The 23487-nt window shown below is 45.1% G+C and overlaps 1 protein-coding gene and 1 long non-coding RNA gene across 4 annotated transcripts in view; both read right to left on the bottom strand.

The window, feature by feature from the left end:
- KTN1 (kinectin 1) overlaps window positions 1-23487 on the bottom strand; it is a 3101875-nt gene that overhangs the window by 4334 nt on the left and 3074054 nt on the right. The window lies entirely within an intron of this gene.
- Window positions 10335-11459, bottom strand: LOC138526883 (uncharacterized). Its single transcript, XR_011283763.1, has 2 exons — window positions 10732-11459; window positions 10335-10644 (listed from the first exon to the last, which is right to left on the bottom strand). It is a non-coding gene; the product is annotated as an uncharacterized lncRNA (long non-coding RNA).

Below are 23487 nucleotides of genomic sequence, written 5' to 3'. Positions count from 1 at the left end.
GTATTTTTACAGCTGTCATTTATTTTGGTCACATGGTTTGCATACTTCACCTTTTAATAGTTTTCCTAGAGTATTACACTGTTTAGAAAACGTCTCGACTTAAGGTGTCAATGGGGGCAGGGGGGCATCAGTGATAGGATCCATTTATGAAATGTACATGTTACCCACAAGGCTCCTTCTAAGTCAATCTCTTACTCCGATTGATTTTTCCCTGTGTGTGGTGATATAAACTTCATATCAGCAAATATACATTAATAAAATGTATCTACTGAGATAAAGCTATACTTCTAAAACTATGCAACTTGGCAATTGCACTTTTAGCTGCAAAGAAATGTCATCGATATGTATGTGTACCAGAGTGTAAATGCCTATTTAAATGTTTAACCTAATTGCGGCACAAATGGGTTGGCCACATGCAACCCTATAAGAGATAGAGGATCTCATCACAAGTTGGCCGGTAGCCCTGTGGTAAATGCGCCGGGATACCACCCAATGCTATTAGCATTACCACAACTCGGTCCAGCGCAATTTGCGCCAGATCCAGAGTTGCAGTGGCGCAGTTAGTTGCCATTTATTCACAGTCTATGGGACTCTATGGGGCTTTACAGTGCTATATAGTGCTGAAAATGGGCAGAAAGGGGAAGTAAAGCTCCCACTTTCCACCCATACTCGGGATTGGGCAGAGCAGTAATATATCGGCAAAGTCGCATTTGTACCGTTCCACACAACTCCTAATGAGGCCCAGAATCTGCAAAAATACTATTACCAGTAGTAACTTTTCACTTTCAGTTTTAGAGTCAAGTTTTGCAAAGGTCAGCCAGTCAGTATTTCCTCCTTGAGGATTTTTGATTTTGATCATATTGAACAAATTTCAAAGTACTGCCTGTGCCACTTCCAAATCTGCTGTATATGGATCAATAAAATATTGCCTTGTAAAGGTATGTACTGAATACCATGCTGCTGTTTTGTTTACTAGGGCAATTTCGAGGAAGGAGATTGTAGCGCCTGCTGCCATAGTGGAATGAGCCTCAACTTTGTCCATTAGTTGTTTGATTGCTTGTTTATAGTATTCTCAATACACTGCACTATCCATTTTGAAATCCCAGCTTTGCTGGTGGATTTGCCTTTTTGCACTACAATAAGACACAACAAAATGACTTGACCTCCTGGAGGATAGTGTTCTTTGCAGATAAACATGACCACTATGTGAGCTTTCTGCACTAGAGTGTGGTTCTATGGGAAACAAAGTTAACAAGTGTTTTGTTGACATGAAATTTAGAAGAACAAATTACTTATCTCCAATAATGGTCTTTCTGGTGGATGTTCTTTCCACGGATTCCACATCTTAGATATTCGTTCCTGCAACAGCAGATCTCAAACTTTTCTCAGCAGGGTGTGCTGTGTGATTCGGGCATTGAGGATCCTCAGCGCAGTCATCCTCGAGTACGGACGTGATGTCACGTGACCTCAGGTATAGTTTTCACTGTGCTCAGCCATGTTGGGGATCCCGAAAAATAAAAGCTGAGTTAAAGGTGGTGAAAACAGGAGAGAGCTCCCTAATTGCGGGGCAGGTTGGGAGAGCGATGAGGAAATTGTGGCAGGAACATCCATCAAAAAAGAACATTACCGGAGGAAATTCATTTGTTCTTCTAATGGATTGGGTCCTCCCACAGATTCCTTATATTAGAAAGAGTCCAATAGCAGTAACAGACTATAGGAAGTGGGAGGAGTGAAATCTGCAGCCATCAAGTAACAATGTATTTAGGACAGATCTGTCAAAGAGGGCGTACTGATCTGACAAAGTATCCAGGCAATAGTGTTTTGTAAATGTGTGAATGGAAGCCCATGTTGCAGCCTGACAAAATATCCTTCACAGGAACTCTTCCTCTATGGAATGCCGAAGCAGCGGTCACGTCCCTGGTTGAATGAGCTCTGAAGCCTTCACATATCCCCCTCTCCTGCTCGAAAGTAGCATTCGGAGAGGCATAACAATCCCATCTGGAGATGGCTTGTTGTGTCACTCTTGTGCCAGTCTTGTGGCTGGTGAAACCTACAAAGAGCTGGTCCTCCAGTCTGAAAGGATTAGTTAATGCGAGGTAAAAGCTCAATACCCTTTGTGGGTCAGGTCTATGTATCCTTTCCTCCTCAGAGGGGTGAGGCGGAGGGCAAAAAGCCTGTAAACAAATTGTCTCAGACAAGTAAAACTCAGATACTACCTCAGGCAGAAAAGGAGGGTGTACCCTGATCGTCACCTTGTCTTTTAAAAAGGTCCTGAAAGATGGTCTGTAGGATAAGGCCTGCTGCTCACTGACCCTATGTAATGATGAAATTTCCACGACAAAGGCACTCTTCCATTGAGAAGCCTCAACATGCCCAAATCCATCGGTTCACAGGGTGGTGCCATTAGGAATGTCGATACCAAATTTAAGTCCCATGCCGGCACCACAAACGGGGTCAGGTGAAAGGTGTTTGTCAGTCCTTTTAGGAATTGTATCACGATGGGGATCATGAAGAACGACCCCTGTTCAGGCATGCGTTTAAAAATGGACAGCGCTGCTAGATGCCCTTGACAGTGATAACCTAAAGTCTGTGCCTCGTAAATTTCAAAACTAACACCACCACCTTTAGGGTGCCTCACAGTAAAGGATCAATACGACTGGTTCAGCACCAGCTGCAAATGTTCTTCCAATGGCAGTGGTACAAAGCCTTTGTTCCCGGTTTCCTGGACGAAAGCATCACCTCCAATACGTCCCAGTCCGTATACCTAGCATTTCAGAAGCCAGGCGTGCAGGTTGAGCTCACCAAAGCTAGGGTGAAGAACCAGTCCTCCCTCTTGGAATAGTATTTTATTTTATTTATTTATTGGGCATTTGTAAGGCGCTTATACATCAAGAAAATTGTGTTTCAAAGCGCCCACAGGGCAAAGGCAAGGGAACAAGGGAAAAAGCAAGACAATGGATTATGCAAAATACAGAAAAAGCGGTCCTACTAGGCCTTGTGAACATTTGCAAGTGCAGCGAGAAGGGACGGGAAGGCTGTAGGTGCTAGAGGATCCACAGAGGAGTGAAGTGCCAGGGAGATAGTTGCAAGGCAACATGTAAGTGCAAGAGTCGGTTGCGAGGCAACATTTAAGTGCCAAGTGGTGCCCTGAAGACAAGTGCAGGGCGAGGGCGGTTGTTGCGGGCGATCGGACAGAAGGCCAGGAACCAGAAGGACACATAAGGGCCCAGGCCACCAATCACAGCTACTGTGAGGTTTAGCAGGAGAGGGTGGAAGGAGGAGGAAAAGAGGAAAGTCTTGAGGAGTTTGCAGAATTAAGGAGATCCGGCTCAAGATGGAGAGAAAGGGGAGGCTGTTCCAGAGGAGGGAGCCGGCTGAGGAGAGGGAACGGCCGCCCGCTCTCTGCTTGGCAATCAGAGAGTTGGAGCCAGAGGATCAGAGGGATCTGGAAGGAGAGTATTTGGTGAGCGAAAGTTGCAGATTGCGTGGTCCCAGGCCCCAGACAGCCTTATGGATGATGCAGAGGGATTTAAATGGGATCCTTGCAGCAACTGGGAGTCAGGGGAGAGAGTTTAGGGCTGGAGAGATATGATCCCTGGGTTTAAGGCCAAGGATAAGTCTTGCAGCCCTATTCTGGATTAGCTAGAGGGGGCAGATAGAAGAAGGTAGATTGAGGAAGAGGCTGTTGCAGTAGTCCAGCCTGGAGAGTACCAGAGCTCTGGTGACATTGAGCTTCTGGAGGAAAGTGAGGAAAGGGAGGATACTCATGGAAATGTTGGAAATGGGCCTTCTTGGCAAGGTCCAAGATGTGAGGAATGAAAGAGGGAGAGGAGTCGAAGATAACTCCCAGGCTTTTCGTCTCAGGGGAAGGAGAGGGGGAGTGGCCATTGAGGGTGGACAGAGTGAAGAGAGAAAAGAGGGAACAGGAGTCCCGATAGGCAAAATCTCAGTCTTACTAGCATTGAGACAGAGGTCATTGGAGGTACACTAAGACTGGACAGCGGTCTGGCAGTCAGGAATGACAGAGGAGGTCAGAAGAAATGCAGAGGTTAGTCTGAAGAAGAGTTGGGTGTCGTCTGCATAACACTGGAAGTGTGGTGAAAAAGTGGAGATGAGGTGAGCAAGAGGAGTGAGATAGATGTTAAAGAGCCTGCTCTGGTGGGAAGATGCAGCAGAGCACAGATGGACATGTCCAGAAGTCTGGAACCACATTCTCCTGGACCAATTCAAGGAAATCAGGATCATGGTTGCTCCATACCTCTCCAACCTCCTGATCATTTGGGGGATGATAATGGGAATCGGTGAGAACGCATACAAAGGTTGGAAGTTCCAATCCACAATGACTGAGCCTCCCAGTGCCCCTGTCGGGGAACTTCCCTCGAGCAGAGAGTTTGCACTTCCTGTTTACACTGGATGTGAACAAGTTCACTTGAGGGGGTTCCCCAGAGGGTGAAGATCTCCAGAAGGACTTGCTGGCATAACTCCCATTCGTGGGAGACAGAGTCCAGCCTGCTCAGGGTGTCCACCATCGTATCCTTCATCCCGACCGGGTGAATTGCCGACAAGGAGATCTTGTTCTGTAACACGCATAACCAGAGCTGCATCGCCTCTCTGCACATGGACTACACCATGTCTCCTGTTGATGTAATGCATGGCCACTGTGTTGTCCATCATGATAAGGACAGTGTTCTCCTGTATGGAGGGCAAGAAGACCATCAGCGCAAGTCTGATTGCCCTCAACTCGAACAGGTTTCTGTGTAATTTTGTTACACCAGGGACCACAGTCCCCTGAGCGTCAGCTTGTTCAGGTGAGCACCCCCGTCTTTAACCGATGCATCCGTAACTAGTTGCACTGGCCAGGGTTGCTAAAACGGTTCTTTTGTCATCACATTCTCTCTGCAAGTCTATCCCAGGAGATCCTGCGGAACTCTGTTCGTGACTTGAAGCAAGTCCGTCATATTGCCTGGGAACTGGGACCATTGAGATCTGAGGGCCCATTGGAGTGATCTGGCCCTCTGGCACCAGGAAAATACAGGATGCCATGAGACCTAACAACTGTGGGAAGTCAAGAGAAAAACATATTCCTCCTTTCCTGAGTTTGGCTGCTATCACTGCCAACACTGTGGTGAAAACCTTTGGGGCAGAGGGGAGCCCGAAAAAAAGTAACCCGGAACTGGTAAAGTGAGTTACTGATGACGAACGTCAGGTACCTTTCTAGGCTCTGGATGGATAGGTACATGGAAGACGTTAGCCTGGAGGTCGAGTAACACAAACCAATCATAGATTTCCGGGCCTGGAGGATCTGCGGGAGTGGATTATCTTCAACTTGTCCTTCCTGAGGAACTTGTTCAAGGGTCTCATGTCGAAGATGGGTCGCAAACTTACGCCCTTCTTTAGGACCAGAAAATAAAGAGTACCACCCTATGTTCCATTACGCTTGCAGTACTTGCTATATGGCACACTTCAGCAGCAGAGAGGCAATCTCGTTCTGGAGCAGCGGGTACGGAACAGAGGGTGACCGGATGGGAGGGGGCAGTCTGGCAGACACTTAAGAAAAGGGAGCCACTACCCTTGATAAACTACCTGCCGTGCCCATGCGACTGTAGCAATACTGCACCATTCTGAAACAGACAGACAGCCCCCTACCAGAGTGGAATGAAAAAAAATTCAAAGTGGTTTTGTGGCTCGTGCTGCACTGGAGAGGACTGAAGCAGGAGTGGACTTAGTTGTTTTCCCTCCTCTTCCCCTTGATGGCTTTGAACATCTTCTCTTGCCCGGTCTGTCAGTTGTTTGCTTGCCACCTTGGCTGGTGTAGCTATAGGAGCGAAAATGTTTTCCCTTCTACCACAGTGTGGACTGGGTGGGTTGTGGCGCAAGGATTTCGCTGCAGCGTAAGATACCTGTGATCTTTACTCAGCCTTAGGGCCATAAAAGTGGGACCCATCAAAGGACACGTCAAGCAGTTTAGACTGCGCATCCTGTGCAAATCCTGACTTCCACAGCCAAGCAAATCTCTGTGCGATGGAGCTTGTTGCCATTGCTCTTCCAATGAAGGCTGCTGCATCGAGACATCACTGAAAGGCTTAGCACATGGCTTCTCTGTCATCTCTGACAATATTCAGGAAACCATCCCTTATTTCCCGTTCTGGGATACGCTCTGCTGTCATGCATGCTGGACGTGGTTCTACCTCTTACGCTCATAGAACAGCTAGACAGTTCTATTCCAAATGGCGGTTGTTCAATTCATTGCCGGGAAAGCGACGTCTGCACTTTTCACGTCGCTAAATTCACAAGAATTCTGCTTTGTCACGTGAGCTACGGCATTACGTATATAAGTAGCGTGGAAACTTCACTCGCTGCTCCTGATCGAATCCTTTGGCGTTGTGCAGCTGAACCTCTGGATCTGCATCCTTGCATTTTTCCTCAGCTGCTTCTTGGGCCTTCTATAGTGTGTTTTCCGCCACACGCTGATTCCTGGAGCTAGTTGTTCGCGTGTAATTCCACACGCGCACGTTGTCTTCAAACGCGGCTGTCCTGGGCTGCGTGTATCCTGTTCGCGTGCAAATCCACACGCGCACGCTGTCTTCAAGCGCGGCTGGCCTGGACTGCGTGAATCCTGTTCGCGTGCAATTCCTCAAGCGCACGCTGTCTTCAAGCGCGGCTGGCCTGGACTGCGTGAATCCTGTTCGCGTGTAAATCCACACGCACAAGTTGTCTTCAAGCGCGGCTGGCCTGGACTGCGTGAATCCTGTTCGCGTGTAATTCCACACGCACACGTTGTCTTCAAGCGTGGCTGGCCTGGGCTGCGTGAATCCTGTTTGCGTGTAATTCCACATGCACACGTTGTCTTCAAGCGCGGCTGGCCTGGGCTGCGTGAATCCTGTTTGCGTGTAATTCCACACGCGCACTCTATTTTTTTCGCGGTTGTTCAGAACCGCGTGTACTTTGTTTATTCCACAAAAGGGCGCTATTTCCGACTCCTGCATCTGTGATATTAACAGGTGGATTTATTCATTTCTATACTTTTCTCTACGTGGGAAGGAGCCTTTCAAGGACTGTTGGAAGGTGACAGTGAACAGTACTTTGGACGCTATCCTGTGGTGCAGCAACCCGGTATCTAGCGTGAGCCTCGTGCCGTTCGGGATAAGTCTCCCTTACTAATCTTCCCTTCCTTGTCGTTTGTTCCAATTCCGGATTTTCCTCAAGAGACTTCTGCTGAATTCTTCTACACTAGTCATAAGGTCAGTGTGTGAGTTAATGCCAAATACTGTTCTATCATAGAGAGTCGATTTGGGGCAGTTTCTTATGATACTTTATTTTGTTCTAGGCTGACTTCCTATACTTTACCCACGCCCTTTCCAGTGATCCATCTCTCTGCCTGTTTCATCAGTCAGAGAGTCGTATCATTTGGAAGGTCTAAACTTGACTTCACAACTATCAAATCGTGTGAACAGGGATCCGGAAGACCCTACCATCTGTATCCTTTTGAGTACCGTATCCTTTTCAGTCAATACTTTGGTGCTTTACGACATCTGCCGCCTCAGATTTCACTAACCATAAGCTGTGGGAGTACTCTGCAAAAGTGAATGTTGCATTTACAGCCTGCAAGGCCATGCTCGCAGAAGCAAAGACTTTTTAGGCAAGAGCGTCATACCTTTTATCATCCCTGTCATGGGTTAAGAAAGCATAGGAGCTTGCCTTTGCATTTATGGTTGCCGGTTGCACCTGTAGGCTGTCATCTGTGGGGTGCATTGCAAGGAATTCCAGATTAGTGGTCCATGGCTTGTATTTTCCGACATGATCCTTGTGCACTGCTGGCATCAAGCAAGGTTTTTCCCACAGCACAAGCAACACATCTTTTATGGCTGTGTGAAAAGGAGGACAGGTTCCACCGGTGTATCCCTGTCCAGATTGTCAGTCAGGTCATATTCTCTTATCTCCTTAGCAAGAGGACCCAAGCCCAAAGCATTTGTGACTTTAGCCATCATTTTCCTGTAGGCTACATTAGGATGGCCATGAAAGTAAGGTTGCTCAAAGTCCACCCCGGAAAGGTGTCCAGCCCAGTGGCATCCTTAAGAATTGAAGCAAAATCAGCCACCCTGTATTCAGGTACGAGGTTGCTCCAATGGCCCAAATTCTAACGTAATCGGATCACCTTCGTTGGCGAAGATGTTTTGAAAAGAGCCCATGAAATCGTTCCTGGACTTTGGGACAAATCTCTGAGTCGAGGGTTCCTCTAGTCTCTGCGTCAAAGGGCTTTTCGTAGTCAGTACACATGCAATTTCAAAGAGCGCAATGGCCATCTAGGTTGGCGACAGCATTGGCGGCTCTTGAGTTTTTGTTGCAGTTTTAACAGTTCATGGGCTCTTGGGCACACAGGAAAGAAAGGAATCCGAGACCCTGTCGGCTTTGTCTGGTGTGGTCGTATCGACTGTCTTCTTTACATTAGAAGAGGAAACCGGTGGACCCGCTTTCTCGAAATCCTATAACATTTTGAGTCGAAAATCTGCCAATTTTTCCACTGAGGTGGTTTTTGGGGGCAAACGTACCTGTCTGTCAGGTGTATGACTAGTATCTTCATCTTCTCTTGTTCATTGAAGAAGATGACTCATTTCGGGATTTGATCCTCGAATAGGATCTCTTACAAGGCATTTTTAAGTTCTTTTTCTCCCTCTCCAGTGAATTTTCAACCTCTTCCCTTGTCAGACCTTCGTTGTGAAGGAGCTGTACTGGGCGACTTCGATGTCGAACCTCCGAGAGCTAATTTTGAAGCCCTCACCATCAAGGCTTTGGGTGTAATGTTTTGACATGATCCACAGTTGCCGACGATGTGATCAGCAATGAGGCACCACAAGCAAACCTTAGGAGGGTTGGTCAAGGACATTGTAGTGTCACAATCCCAACATTTCTCGAAAACCAGAGGGTTTCGGAGTCAACGTGATCAATGAAATTTACGGTTATTTTGAAGTGCATCACAAGAGAAATTCTCTGAGGTGTCAAGATTCGTCCCTGAGAAGCGTGCTGAGCATGCAGAAAAAAGGAACAGAGGTCAAAGGGCACCATCCGCACTTTCGAATTGCCAGCATCACATCCGGACTCTACTCCAATAGCCCTGAAGATAGTTAGCCTGAACTGCACAGTGCCCACTGCTGAGAAAAGTTTCTGAGATCTGCTGCTGCACAATATCATATCTAAGACGATGTTATGAATCTAATGCTGCCATTACTCCTTTCCCTAAGGTAGCCTCTCCATATGAGGCCAGTGGACGGCAGCCACTACTTGATCCTGACCCTGGGGGCAGTTATATGAGGGAGGACACCTGGGGGGAGCCAATCCTCAAGGGTGGGGGGATGACACAACATTATTGAGGAAAGTCACATACCCCCCATTCTCTTGTGCAGATGTCCCCTCTATTCCTCATGTTTTAATGGCATACTGTAACACTCTCCCTCAAACACTTGCCAGACCCACTGTTAGTATTCCCTAACCTGACACAAAGGCCAGTATATCAATTACTGAGACGAGGATGAGGCAGGGAGCAGTCACGATCACTCCCAATAAGATCTCATACCAGCTTCCTCAACAGCATATAAAGATGGATATGGTAACCACTGAGACGAGGAAGAGGCACAGAATAATGAAGACCACTAAGACCGGTAACCCCACACAGCAGTCTTGTCTTTGGAGATTATTCAATCATGCAGGGAAGTTTAAAACCAGTGCAGCTGACAGCAAGCAGAGAGCTGCAGACCCTGGAACGCATGGCGACTTGCACGGATACAGATCAGTACGCTGGGGAAGAGGACGCTGTGGGAAACAGTGTTGAGGCTGATCCAAACAACGGAGTAGGAAACCGGAATGCAGTCGGCTCGCCGCCAGAGAGCTCAAGGCAGCAGGAACCGCATATGGCGGAGAAGGACACAGTGAAGGCCCAATGGCTAACAGGGCGCACACCTAGCCAGCAACACGGAGAAAACCAAAGCGGAGAAGCGCGAACAACACTACAAGCACCCCAAGTAAGCCCAGATAAGGCGGAAGGGTTACTGCATTGCCTAAAAGTGTGCGCCGCTTCATAGAAGCAACACAGGAAGAACGTGAAGAGGTTTACATGCCTGTGAGCCAGGCCACAAACGGGTCACTGAGCCCATATCCCATAAGAGACAGAATTGAGAAAGAAAGTCAAATAAATGTGAATGGATTTGGAAATGGGCAAAAGCGCATTTTATGAAAAAGAGAGCTATTATTGAAACAGTCAATATTTCTATACAATGGTAATATTCAGTTTCTTTCAGAAAAAAGAAGAAATTAATGAGAGAAGCTAATTCATGACACTATTATAATAAAACAGAATGATGGGGACCATCGGTTTTAATTGAATTTTAAATTAATTGTTATAGATATGAATTTCAATTCATTCATCATCCAGTCTTTGTAAACATAATAACATAAATGTGTTCATTTTGAGGTTACATTCAATATTATAATACAAGGGCATACAAGGTACTCATCACACTTTCTATACAATAGGCTTTTCACATGGTATATCCACAGAAAGTAATGATGAATATTTTCTCGACGCGTTTCGGGGTGTCCCCTTCTTCAGGAATTGATAGCCCTCTTCATTGCCGTTAATCTTTGTTTCGTCTATAATGTATGATACAATGATCAAATTTTAGATTCTCACTGATAACTGTCATTTAACTCTTGGGAGAAATTTTTAATAATAATCACCTGGATGTTCAATGTGGAATATCCTAACTGGATTTATTATCAATAGCAATATCAGCCCAATAATGGTTATTCAACCTGTAGATGTGATAAAAAGACAATAGGGAAAGCTCAATTAAAAACGGGATCTTAATTCATGAAGGAAAATCTAGTCATGTAATATCTAAGAAAAAATATTACCTTTCGGTATTTCTGTAAAAAGCTACTACATCCATGGAATGGGTCGCTGTGGTATGTAGAGAGTCCTCAGGTACGGAGGTAGTGCAGTAATGGGCGATTCCTCCACTCGTGTCTGTAAAAACACGTATATATACTATATTAGATACACGAAAACAATGGGGTGGGATCATTCTGTGGAGAGTATTCTGTGAAGGCCTCTAGGCTCATGATATGCAATTGGGGAGCTGTTTACAAAGGATTCTCTTACCTCCTTCCTGAGAAGATGGCCGGTGCTGTAGCTCGAACCGTTCTACACGGTTTTCGCTAAAGATGGCCACTATTTACATTATGACGTCATCACGTCGAAGCGTGACGACGTCACTATGTTTAGAACGTCAGCGTGTGACGGGAAAACAGACGTCATACGGACATATTTTAGAAAACAATGTGTAATTAACCAATAGTATATAGGTGTATATCTATACTGGTGCAGGGAGTTTGAGTCAAATGAAATAAAGGTGAAAAGAGTCGAAAGATAAATGTGAGGAGTGTCTCATGTAACTTCTGGGAAATCTATTGTTTGCCACGGACAAAAGTTAATCGAATATTGGACATCCGTGTGTTTACTATTTCAAGAGAAGCATGCTCACATTCTATGGTCTGTAACTTAATACATCCTATGTCAGTAAAAAATCATCCTAAGTGAACTGAACAAATTCAAAAATGTATTTAACAGCAATTGATATTGTATCCACACTGGGTTTCTGATTGGGTCAGGGGAAACAGTATTTAGTTACAAAAATGAGGCTAAACTGTAATCTTCGTTCATCCCATTGGGAGCTAGGCTGTTTAGTCTCTCTATCCAGAAGATTTCCCTCTGGTTCATACGTCTGGCATGATTGCCACCTCTTGGGGCTCTGTTCACAATTTCCAAAATCACAACCTTTAGTTGAGAAATATTATGTTTCTTTATAGAAAAATGTCTTGCTACAGGTGAGTTAACACTGTTGGTACGTATGTTACTTTTGTGTTCATTCCAGCGCTCCTTGGCTTTCCTTTGTGTCTGTCCAACATAGTAAATGCCGCATGGGCAGCTTAAACCATAAATGATTGATTTCGTGTCACAAGTGGCAAAATCCTTTAGTGGGATTTTTTGGCCATTTGATGGGTGTCTTACATAGCTTCCCTTCATTATGTTGTTACAATTGCCACAACTGAGACAGGCAAACGTACCTATTTTCCTCTTGGTGAGGGTTCTTTGATTGTCCACTCTCGGTCTTTCTGCTTTAACTAGGCTATCCCTGAAGTTCCGACCCCTCTTGTAGGCGATTATGGGTGGTTCAGGAAATAGTCTCTTTAGTTGTGGATCCAATTTGATTATACCCCAGTTCTTCTTGATCATCCTTGTTATGTGATGACTCTGTGCTGAATATCTTAAAGCGTAGAGAAATGGGATCTCCTTAGATCTATTTCTTGATATACGGAGGTCTTTCCTCTCCAATGTGAGTGTTTTTTCTTCTGCTTTCTTGATGATAGACTCTGGATAGCCTCTTTCCTTGTATCTTTGTGTCATCAATAGGTTTTCATTCCTCAGGGTGTCAGTTGTTGAGATAATTCTCTTTAGTCTAAGGAATTGACTGTAGGGCAAATTATTCTTTAAATGCGTCGGATGATGGCTCCTGAAGTGTAACGTGTTGTTAACATCGGTGGGTTTGTGATAAATATTGGTGATTATCCCATCTTCCCCAATCTCTAGTTCAACGTCCAAAAAATGTAGTTTAGGGGTTCCAATTTCCATCGTGAATTTGATTCTGTCGTGGCCTGAATTGATGTATTTTAGGAATTCCTCTAGTTCGTGATGTTGTCCTCTCCAAATGACGAAAACATCGTCAATGTATCTTTTCCAGGTGATGATTTTTTTGCTAAATTTTGTTGGTATCAAAATCCATTTCATCTCCAAATGGTACATGAATAGATTAGCATAGGCTGGGGCCATTGCTGACCCCATTGAAGTTCCTGATGCTTGTAAATAGTACTGCGTCCTGTATCTGAAATAGTTGTTAATGAGTATAATTTTGCTTAATTTCATTAGGAAGGTTTTGTTTGCTTCACATTCATTTCTTAGTAGACACCATTCGAGTGCTTCCAAACCGTCTTGATGTGGGATGCATGTATATAGACTCTGTACATCAAACGAAACCAGTAGATCATTTCTGTTAATATCTGTTAAGGTGTCTAGGTGATTGAGAAAATCTGTGGTATCTTTAAGATATGTTGTGGTTGTTTGGACTATGGGTTGTAATGCCTTGTCCACATAAACTGCTAGTGGGTTGAAGATACTATCAGTTCCCGCAGAGGGAAATCTTCTGGATAGAGAGACTAAACAGCCTAGCTCCCAATGGGATGAACGAAGATTACAGTTTAGCCTCATTTTTGTAACTAAATACTGTTTCCCCTGACCCAATCAGAAACCCAGTGTGGATACAATATCAATTGCTGTTAAATACATTTTTGAATTTGTTCAGTTCACTTAGGATGATTTTTTACTGACATAGGATGTATTAAGTTACAGACCATAGAATGTGAGCATGCTTCTCTTGAAATAGTAAACACACGGATGTCCAATATTCGATTAACTTTTGTCCGTGGCAAACAATAGATTTCCCAGAAGTTACATGAGACACTCCTCACATTTATCTTTCGACTCTTTTCACCTTTATTTCATTTGACTCAAACTCCCTGCACCAGTATAGATATACACCTATATACTATTGGTTAATTACACATTGTTTTCTAAAATATGTCCGTATGACGTCTGTTTTCCCGTCACACGCTGACGTTCTAAACATAGTGACGTCGTCACGCTTCGACGTGATGACGTCATAATGTAAATAGTGGCCATCTTTAGCGAAAACCGTGTAGAACGGTTCGAGCTACAGCACCGGCCATCTTCTCAGGAAGGAGGTAAGAGAATCCTTTGTAAACAGCTCCCCAATTGCATATCATGAGCCTAGAGGCCTTCACAGAATACTCTCCACAGAATGATCCCACCCCATTGTTTTCGTGTATCTAATATAGTATATATACGTGTTTTTACAGACACGAGTGGAGGAATCGCCCATTACTGCACTACCTCCGTACCTGAGGACTCTCTACATACCACAGCGACCCATTCCATGGATGTAGTAGCTTTTTACAGAAATACCGAAAGGTAATATTTTTTCTTAGATATTACATGACTAGATTTTCCTTCATGAATTAAGATCCCGTTTTTAATTGAGCTTTCCCTATTGTCTTTTTATCACATCTACAGGTTGAATAACCATTATTGGGCTGATATTGCTATTGATAATAAATCCAGTTAGGATATTCCACATTGAGCATCCAGGTGATTATTATTAAAAATTTCTCCCAAGAGTTAAATGACAGTTATCAGTGAGAATCTAAAATTTGATCATTGTATCATACATTATAGACGAAACAAAGATTAACGGCAATGAAGAGGGCTATCAATTCCTGAAGAAGGGGACACCCCGAAACGCGTCGAGAAAATATTCATCATTACTTTCTGTGGATATACCATGTGAAAAGCCTATTGTATAGAAAGTGTGATGAGTACCTTGTATGCCCTTGTATTATAATATTGAATGTAACCTCAAAATGAACACATTTATGTTATTATGTTTACAAAGACTGGATGATGAATGAATTGAAATTCATATCTATAACAATTAATTTAAAATTCAATTAAAACCGATGGTCCCCATCATTCTGTTTTATTATAATAGTGTCATGAATTAGCTTCTCTCATTAATTTCTTCTTTTTTCTGAAAGAAACTGAATATTACCATTGTATAGAAATATTGACTGTTTCTACAGTATAAAGGGTGTGCAGGGGACGGGAGAGTTCCACAATCTTGTGGACAATCTGTTGGATTTACATAGGTTAAAACAACCCAGTGTCAAGGTTGTTATTCTCCCCGGCACCCCGTAAATTTTCAACAAATCCTGTAAAAAAACCTTAAACCTAGGTGTGCGCTAGGCAACACAAATATTCTATTATTGAAACAAACATTGTTAAGCAAGGACCAATACAGCAACATTGGCTAATATTTCACGGATAAAAGAGAAAAGTAAATATGTGAAAGTCCTGGCAGGAGAGTACACCAGGTGAAAGGAAGTGTTTAAAAGTATTTGTGTGAAAGCCTGTAAGCTTACTTGGTGTCTTGCAGTGACGCCCGAAGACTTAACGTGTCTGTGGATACCTGGCAACTTGAGTCTAAGATGATATATCCAAACCTCTTTTTCAGGCAAAAGCATGCGGCACAACCCTAATGCGCGCTACTCGTGCCCCCCAAAGAGATGGGATGGTTCTTGCGTGAAAATGGGAACTGCTCTGGAATAAGGACCTCTTATGTGTGTTTAAAAATGGTGACGGAGTGATTCCAGTGTGGACAAAATAATGAGACGTTATGGGAATACTGGCTAGTAACCCACTCACTCTGGCTATTACAAATCCGGTGAGAATATATATAACTGTTCTTACCAAAATAACGTTCTTGAACTGGTGCAGCTGAGTATGGAGTATGCAGTTCCCAGGAGAAGTGTGCCCAAAAATGTCTTCCTTGCCCTTGCAGTTATAGGAGAGTGAATACATCCATCTCTTGTAACGGAATAAATGTAGAAATAAAAAATGATTATGCTCTCCTTCGCATGACAGGTGAACAACAAATGTCTTTTCTTTTCCAAATGTTCACATAAATGTCTTTGCACTCTGTTGCAGGTTTAAACCAAAAATCTGGACTTCAGCTAAAGATGAATCCACGGTGAAAACGTAAGAAAAAATTCAATGTCTATAATTAAACTCGTGACTGCCGAGGTAATATGCTAAGTCCATTAACATAATTAGTGGCACGCAAGTTAAATAATTTGAGAAACTCCATGTATTAACTGTATTCATTCAGTATCCCTTTGAAGAATTGTGAGCTTTGGAAATTGACTAGCCCATCAGCCGCTTTGAGCAAGGCTTCCTACAATGTATAACAAAACGCTGTGACCTGCCGAGGAACTTGGAAATTGACACGGCAGAGATTACAGGTATGCCGAGGCTGTGAGCAGTCTTGCAAAGAGCAGACAACTTGTAACTGACAAGCTGATTCAGCAAGGTGAAACTGACTTGCTGACTTTGAAGAGGCTGAGAGCAATCTCGTTGGGAGCCCACAATGATTAACTAATATGCTGACTCCATCTGAAACCACACAGCTGACCGCAGCTTCCATATAGAAAAAAATAATGAACAGCAAAACATTTCTTTTTAATAGATTATCATTGCGAAAAATCTGGACATCCAAAAATAGTATTTCAGAAGCTGACATTCTACCGCAGACAGCTTACTGGAGTTGTCCGGTTTCTTCCCACAGCTATAAGTCTCCGGGCAGCAGATTCTTCAGGCATGGGCACTCAAACACATGGTAAGCGTAACAGCAAGCAAACTGGCTTGCAAAAAAAAAAAAAAAAAAAAACGCTGAGCACTGGACTTCCTCCTGATTGGTGTTTTTAAAGGCTGGAGAATTACAGAACTGCACAGTTACTGGTCTCTAACCTGCCTTTCCCCCACCTTTCCCCCACCTGTGACCATCTTGGGAGTCTTCTTACTGGCAGAGTGGCCGCCATCTTAACACATCTCTTATGCACCATCACTTTTCACATGTTAAAAGACTTAAGCAATGTGTGAGCCAGTGGGTTCCTGACAAAGCCCTGGCAGGAGAGTATACCAGGTGAAGACACGTTTTCACAAGTAAATTTATGAAAGTCCTGGCAGGAGAGTATACAAGGCACAGTGAAGTGTGTGTAAAGGCTAAAGTTTGAAGTGTGTAGAGAAGGAAAGTGAATCTCAAAGAAGACACATTCCTTTGAGACTGAAGTACTACAGTAAAAAAGAGAATCCCTAGGAAGTCACATGCCCTTAGGATTTTACACTAGCTGAAATGTAAAGAGAAAACCTGGGGAAGGGAGTCATTCCCCGGAACTGAGAAGGAGCTTGATTATTCTTTGTTGGAACTTTTGTTGTTGTGGAATCTGGGGAAGGGTGCCGATGCCTGGAACTGTGAACATATGTCCACTTGGAACTTTTTGGTTGGATTTACATCTTTGTGTTGAATTCGAAAATGTGTGCACCTTGAAATCCAGAAACAATATCCTTTACACCATAGAGTTAATTTTAGAGTGTGAGGGCCAGAACAGGGTTTCGGACACAGGATGTATTTTTGCTTTGGATATCTTGACGAAGGACCATTCGTTTTGGTTGAGGGAGGGAAATACCTCCTAGAGTAGGGATAGTGAGGCATTTTCCAACCCTTTTTCATTTAAATAAAAGTTTACAACCATGGATATGACTCCTCTGTGTGTGCGTCTCATTCCTGGATCCTCACAATGAAGAATCCTTTGACTGTAGCAACGTGAATGCCTAACACGGCCAGTGACAGAAGGAACTCCATCACCAGGCCTTGAATCTTCTCCACTTGCCCGCATTAAGGGATCTTGTTGATGGTCTACCAGCAGCCGGTAGCACCTCAATTACCTCCACCGAGAGGTTCCAGTCGTCGTCGTACATCATCATCCTCTCAAAAGCCACGCATGTAGGTTGAGGGATGCCGGGTTTGGGTGGAGTACCCGACCTTCCGACTGAGATAGAAGATCCAACCGTCAAGCCAACTAGAGAGGCGGGCAGATGGCCAGGAGGTCAGTATACAACATAAACCTCGCCCAATCCGGGGCGATCAAGATCAGGGTTGCTCGGAATCTCCTCAATCTCCTGAGAACTCACAGAATCGGAAGGAAGGCATAGTGGAGATCGTAGGTCAGCTCCACCAGAAATGCATTCCCCAGTGTACCTCTCGCCGGGAATTTCCTCAAACAAAACTGCCTGCACTTTGTCAGGGTACAGACATTGGGGTTGTGTAGTAAGGAGCCAGGAGTGGGTTACAGACATGGCTCACAAATAAATACCCACAAGAAACACCTACGAAAATGAATCCAGCCTTACAGAAGGCTTTTGTGCCCCCTCTGCAGGAAAAAGAGCCTGCAAACTACATTACCCAGAAGGCCCTGGCCCAGGAACTACAAATCCCCACCCACGTTGGGTGGAGCACGCTCACGCATGCGCGCAACAGCACGGGGCTTGTGCTTACACACCTGAGCGAAGAGGACGTGCATTCTGGAGCTCCGAGGAAGGGGACGCACGCGAGGGGCCACACCCCAGCCAACCTTCATCCGAGCCCCTCACACACCTGAGAAGTACTGCAGGCGCAGCGGAGCTTAGGTACATGCTTGGAAAGACGCGCCTTCTACAGCAAAGCCGCGTTGAGAAGGCAATCATCACGGATCCTCCCACGCGAACCGGGGCATATGCAAGGGGGCGCGGCCCGTACTTTTGAGTCCCCCTGCTCTACCAAGATAAGTGCAGCATGCAGTAGCGTTCCAATTCATACCTTAGAGACCGCGCAAAGGGGCATCCAGAGGCGCAGTGACCTTGCGAGCAGTGCATAGGAGAACCGCAACTTGGAAAGCGGAGTGACTTGTACTGAAGACGCACCGCGCCACGTGCGGCTAGCAGCACGTTTCAAATTCAGTCTACGTGTGTTTGTAAAACACGTGGAGTAGTACTTACTGCAGAGCCACGTGCGGCTTTAATCCGCATAACAGGGCTAAACCCATTTCAGGGGGCATGCAAATTAATACATTACAAGCTAGAGTCGAGTGGGTTTGCATGGGGAAATGTCATTAACCCACTGATTGCACCATGTTGTGTGTGTGAAGAAACACCCACAAGGTGCCGTGCCGTAGAGACATCGGTGGGTTAGGGTTAGTGATTTAAACAGGATCCGTTCCTTCACTGCCAACCAATGGAGATCATTTCTGTCCTTGGTGATGTGTTCTCGCTTAGGTTTGTTAGTGATGGACCTGACAGCATTATTCTGAATAATCTGGCATTGTTTCAGGCAATTATTGCTAGCGCCAAGCATTAACGCGTTACCATAGTCCAAGCAAGACAGGATGGTAGCTCTCCCTATCGTGGCACTGTTCTTGATGTTAAGAAATGGTCTGATCTGGCAGAGAAGCCTTTGATAATATTGACAATTTCGCTTTAAATAAGCGGTTTGGGCTTCTGCACCTAGGGAAGATTGTAAATAAATACCTAGGGTTTTGACCTTATTTAATACCTTAATGGTGGAGTCTTTTATAGTGAAGGTGTGCATGTTTATTTGTTAGTATTGCATTTAACCATATTCCCCCTTCCTGTCCACCTTCCCTCTCCTCACCCTCTTCCCGGTTACCCTGAAAACCAGTTCCTGTCCAACCAACGATTCCCTAACCCTCTTTCCCCGCCGGGGTCTTGGAGGTCTGTGTAAACTGTGACTTGCAGGCACCCAGACCGCGGAGGGGGTGGTTGGTTCGTACCACTCCTGCGCTTGAAGGCTGGAGCCGTGACAGAAGCACAAGCCCAAGTGTAACAGTGTAACAGGCGCCAGAGTGGTGCGAGCCAGCCAGTCATGGAGGAACTTACTAAGGTCCTGCAGGACGTCCAGGCTGAGCTTGCTGCCACCAGACAAGATCACGCAGTTTTAGCCACACAAGTGCGTAGTTTAACTGCACAAACAGCCCCTCTCCCTGCGCAAGTCCAGGTCACCTCTGAGCCCGTACTACCCTTAGCTCCACCAGAAAGGTATGCGGGCGAACCCCAGAAATACCAAACTTTCATGACCTAATGCCAACTTCACTTTCTTACTAAACCAGCAGCATTCAGAAGCATTCAAGCCAGAACTGCTTTCGTAGTTTCCTATTTTACTGGGGACGCTGCGACTTGGGAAAATCCCTTAGTGCATAGGGATGACGGAGTATTGTACGACTGGGACGAATTCCAGTTAGAGTTTGGTAAAATATTCAACCGAAAGGCAGCCGCCACGTGTAAGGACAGAGAGTTACTTACCTTACGTCAAGGTAGCAAAGAGTTAGTGACGTATGTCACTCAGTTTAATAGGCTCGTAGCAGAAGCCGAGTGGCCACGTGAAAAGCGAATGTCCCTCTTTTACTTAGGGTTACGTGATGAACTAAAAGATCTCATAGCCCAGGTAGACCCGCAGCCCCAGGATTGCCCCTCAATGATAGATCTGGCGCTAAGATTGGATCATAGACAAGCTGAGCGTTGTGGGGACAAAAGGTGTGGGGATTTGCGACCTATAGCTAGGTTGGACCGCTTTGGGACTTCCCGTCCTCCCACTTCTGCGGAAAAAGGAGACAAGCCTATGCAGATAGGATCGGTGCGCGGTCCTCTTACCAAACAGGAGAGAGAACGCAGACGTAAAGAGGGGCTATGTTTATACTGTGGTACCACGGGTCACTTTGTAAAAGAGTGTCCTACTAAGCCTAAGCCGCAGGGAAACGCCTTGGCTCGGCAGTAGTAGGGGTGGTACAGTCGAGCTAGGCGGTGGAGATTACCCCAGTTGTTGGTTTCAGCAATTATGCTCCGCGTGTCACATTGTCAGGTTTGCTGAGTTTTCTGGGTCAGGAGGTTAGGGGTCACGTTACTCTTGGATTCGGGAGCCACCGGCAATTTTATTGATATCGCGTATGCCATCAAGCTGGGGCTACCTTTGTGTAGAAAACCTACTCCGGAACCCGTCAGGGCAGTTGATGGCACCACATTATGTTCTGGACCCATCATTCAAAGTACACAGGTTGTGACACTACGCTGTCAGCAAAGTCATCTGCAAGATATCCAGTTCGATTTGATTGCTGCACCACAGTTTGGGATTATTTTGGGCCTCCCTTGGTTTTACAAACACAATCCTGAAATAGTATGGTCAGAAAGCAAGGTGTGTTTTCTGTCAAAATTCTGTCTAGAACATTGCATAAGGCCTGAAGTGGGACCATGTATAGCCATAGTAGAACCTCTAGACATGAGTACTTTGCCCGCTGAGTATGTGGAATACACGGATGTATTCAGCAAACAAGCTGCAGAAACCCTGCCGCCTCATCGGCCATTTGATTGCCGAATTGACCTAGAACCTGGAGCAGTCTTACCCTGTAGTAGGGTGTATGCGCTCACTGAAGATGAAACAAAACATCTAAAGGAATATATCGACAATCTGCGAAGCGGGTTTATCAGACACTCTAATTCCCCAGTCTCCTCGCCTCTTTTCTTCATACCAAAGAAGACCGGAGATCTAAGAATGTGTATCGATTATCGCGGAGTTAATCGTATTACGATCAAAAATCGGTACCCTTTACCGTTAATCCCAGTTTTACTAGATCAGGTGCGTAAAACAACCATTTACACCAAACTGGATCTCCGGGGGGACAGATCATCTGGTACGAGCGCGGGCTGGGGACGAATGGAAAACAACGTTCCGGACTAAGTTCGGCTTGTACGAGTATCAGGTAATGCCATTTGGCCTGTGCAACGCCCCAGCTGCCTTTCAGCACTTCTTGGATGAAGTGCTACGTGAATATCCTGATATCTTCGTGGTCGTGTACATCGACGATATCCTGATTTACTCGCAAGACATACACGAACATGTAAAACACGTTAAGGCAGTACTCCAGCGTTTACGAGAACCTGGTTTGTTTGCTAAACTGGAGAAGTGTGAATTTCACTGCACTACCGTGGAATTTCTGGGGTACTTTTTAACTCCGTTCGGGGTACAAATGGACCAACGAACGATACAAGCAATCCTAGATTGGCCAGCGCCCAAGTCAGTGAAGGAAGTGCAATCCTTCCTAGGCTTTGCTAATTTCTATCAGCGGTTTATCCGAAACTTCTCAGAGTTGGTGACCCCCATCACTTCCTTACTCAAAAAGGGACAATCTTATCTATGGAACGAATCCGCCGAAAAAGGTTTTCAGCAGTTAAAACAGGCCTTTACGTCTGCCCCGGTGTTAAAGCATCCTGATCTTGCTCAGCCCTTCGTGGTAGTGACAGATGCCTCCAGCTACGCCATAAGTGCAGTCCTTTCACAACGAGACATGCAAACAGGAATGCTCCATCCCGTGGCTTACTATTCCCGTAAATTACTTCCTGCAGAAGCTAATTACACCATAGCGGATCGGGAGCTATTAGCAGTGAAGGTGGCCTTTGAGGAATGGAGACATTATCTCATGGGGGCTCGACATACCGTGATCACAGATCATCGGAACCTACAGTTCATCAAAACAGCTAAGACACTCAGTCCACGTCAATTACGTTGGGCGTTATTCTTTGCCAACTATGATTTTCTTATTACCTATCGGCCAGAAGCAGATAATAAGAAAGCAGATATCTTGTCGCGATATCCTGATTCTGACGATAAGGGAACTATAGAAAGTCGGCCTATTGTGCCCACCTCCACAAATTATAGGGATAGTTGGACGACCTAATATATTTGAAGACGTACAAGCAGCTATGACTGCCCAAGAGTTACAGGATTGGTGTGTGAAGGGATCACAACATTCTTTAGTTAATGCCTCCCTTTTCATGCTAAGGCATTATATTTGCCCATAGAAGTGCTTCGAAAGGAGGTTATGCAATGGTGCCATGATGCTACTACCGCAGGCCATCCAGGTGTAGCCAAAACCCAACGGAAGGTAGCTCAGGAATTTTGGTGGCCTACATTGCTTCGGGATGTACGCAAATACGTGACAGAGTGCAATGTCTGTGGGAGGCAAAAGTCCAACCATCAAAAACCGGCAGGGTTATTACAACCCTTACCAACTCCTCCTACCCCGTGGCACACCGTTACCATAGATTTAATTGTGGACCTACCACCTGTCCAAAAATTCACTTCCATTCTGGTAGTGGTTGACTCACTCCCAAAAATGGGTCACTTTGTTCCATGTAAAGGTGTACGCACAGCTGGGGAATTAGAAGAATTGTTCTTACAAAACGTAGTGCAGCTACATGGCCTTCCAACACGAGTAATTACTGATCGCGGGCCACAATTCACCTCTCGCTTCTTGTGCGCCTTTTGCCAGCTGATCGGTATGGAAGTAAATTTATCCTCAGGATACCATCCGGAAACCGATGGACAAACCGAGAGGTTAAACCAGGGCCTGGAGCAGTACCTGCGCTGCTATACCGCAGACACCGAAACTTCATGGGTGCAGTATGTATGGTTAGCAGAAATCGCATACAATAATGCTCTCCATAGTTCCACAAAACATACTCCATTTTTTGGGGTCTATGGTTTCCACCCTAGGGTTTTGCCCACAGCCCCCAGTCCGTCTCTGGAAGATTTACCCACACTCAGGGAGCATCATGTTTATGCGCAACAAGTCTGGTCTAGTATACAAAAGAATTTGGATGCTGAAAAACAATCATATAAACATTACACCGACTTGAAAAGAAGACAAAGTCGTCCATATAAACAGGGGGATCACGTTTGGTTATCCACACGCAATATTCGAATGTCTGGTCCACGTAAGTTGCAACCACGATTTTTAGGTCCCTTTACCATCTCTGCAGTAATTAATCCGGTGGCAGTAAAGCTAGCCTTGCCAAAACAAATGAAGATCCACCCCACCTTTCATGTGTCCTTATTGAAACCTGCACCTTCCACTGTCCCT

This window comes from Ambystoma mexicanum, chromosome 14, assembly GCF_040938575.1.
Source record: "Ambystoma mexicanum isolate Mex_15411 chromosome 14, UKY_AmexF1_1, whole genome shotgun sequence".
NCBI lineage: Eukaryota > Metazoa > Chordata > Amphibia > Caudata > Ambystomatidae > Ambystoma > Ambystoma mexicanum.
This window is presented reverse-complemented; position numbering and strand designations above follow the sequence as displayed.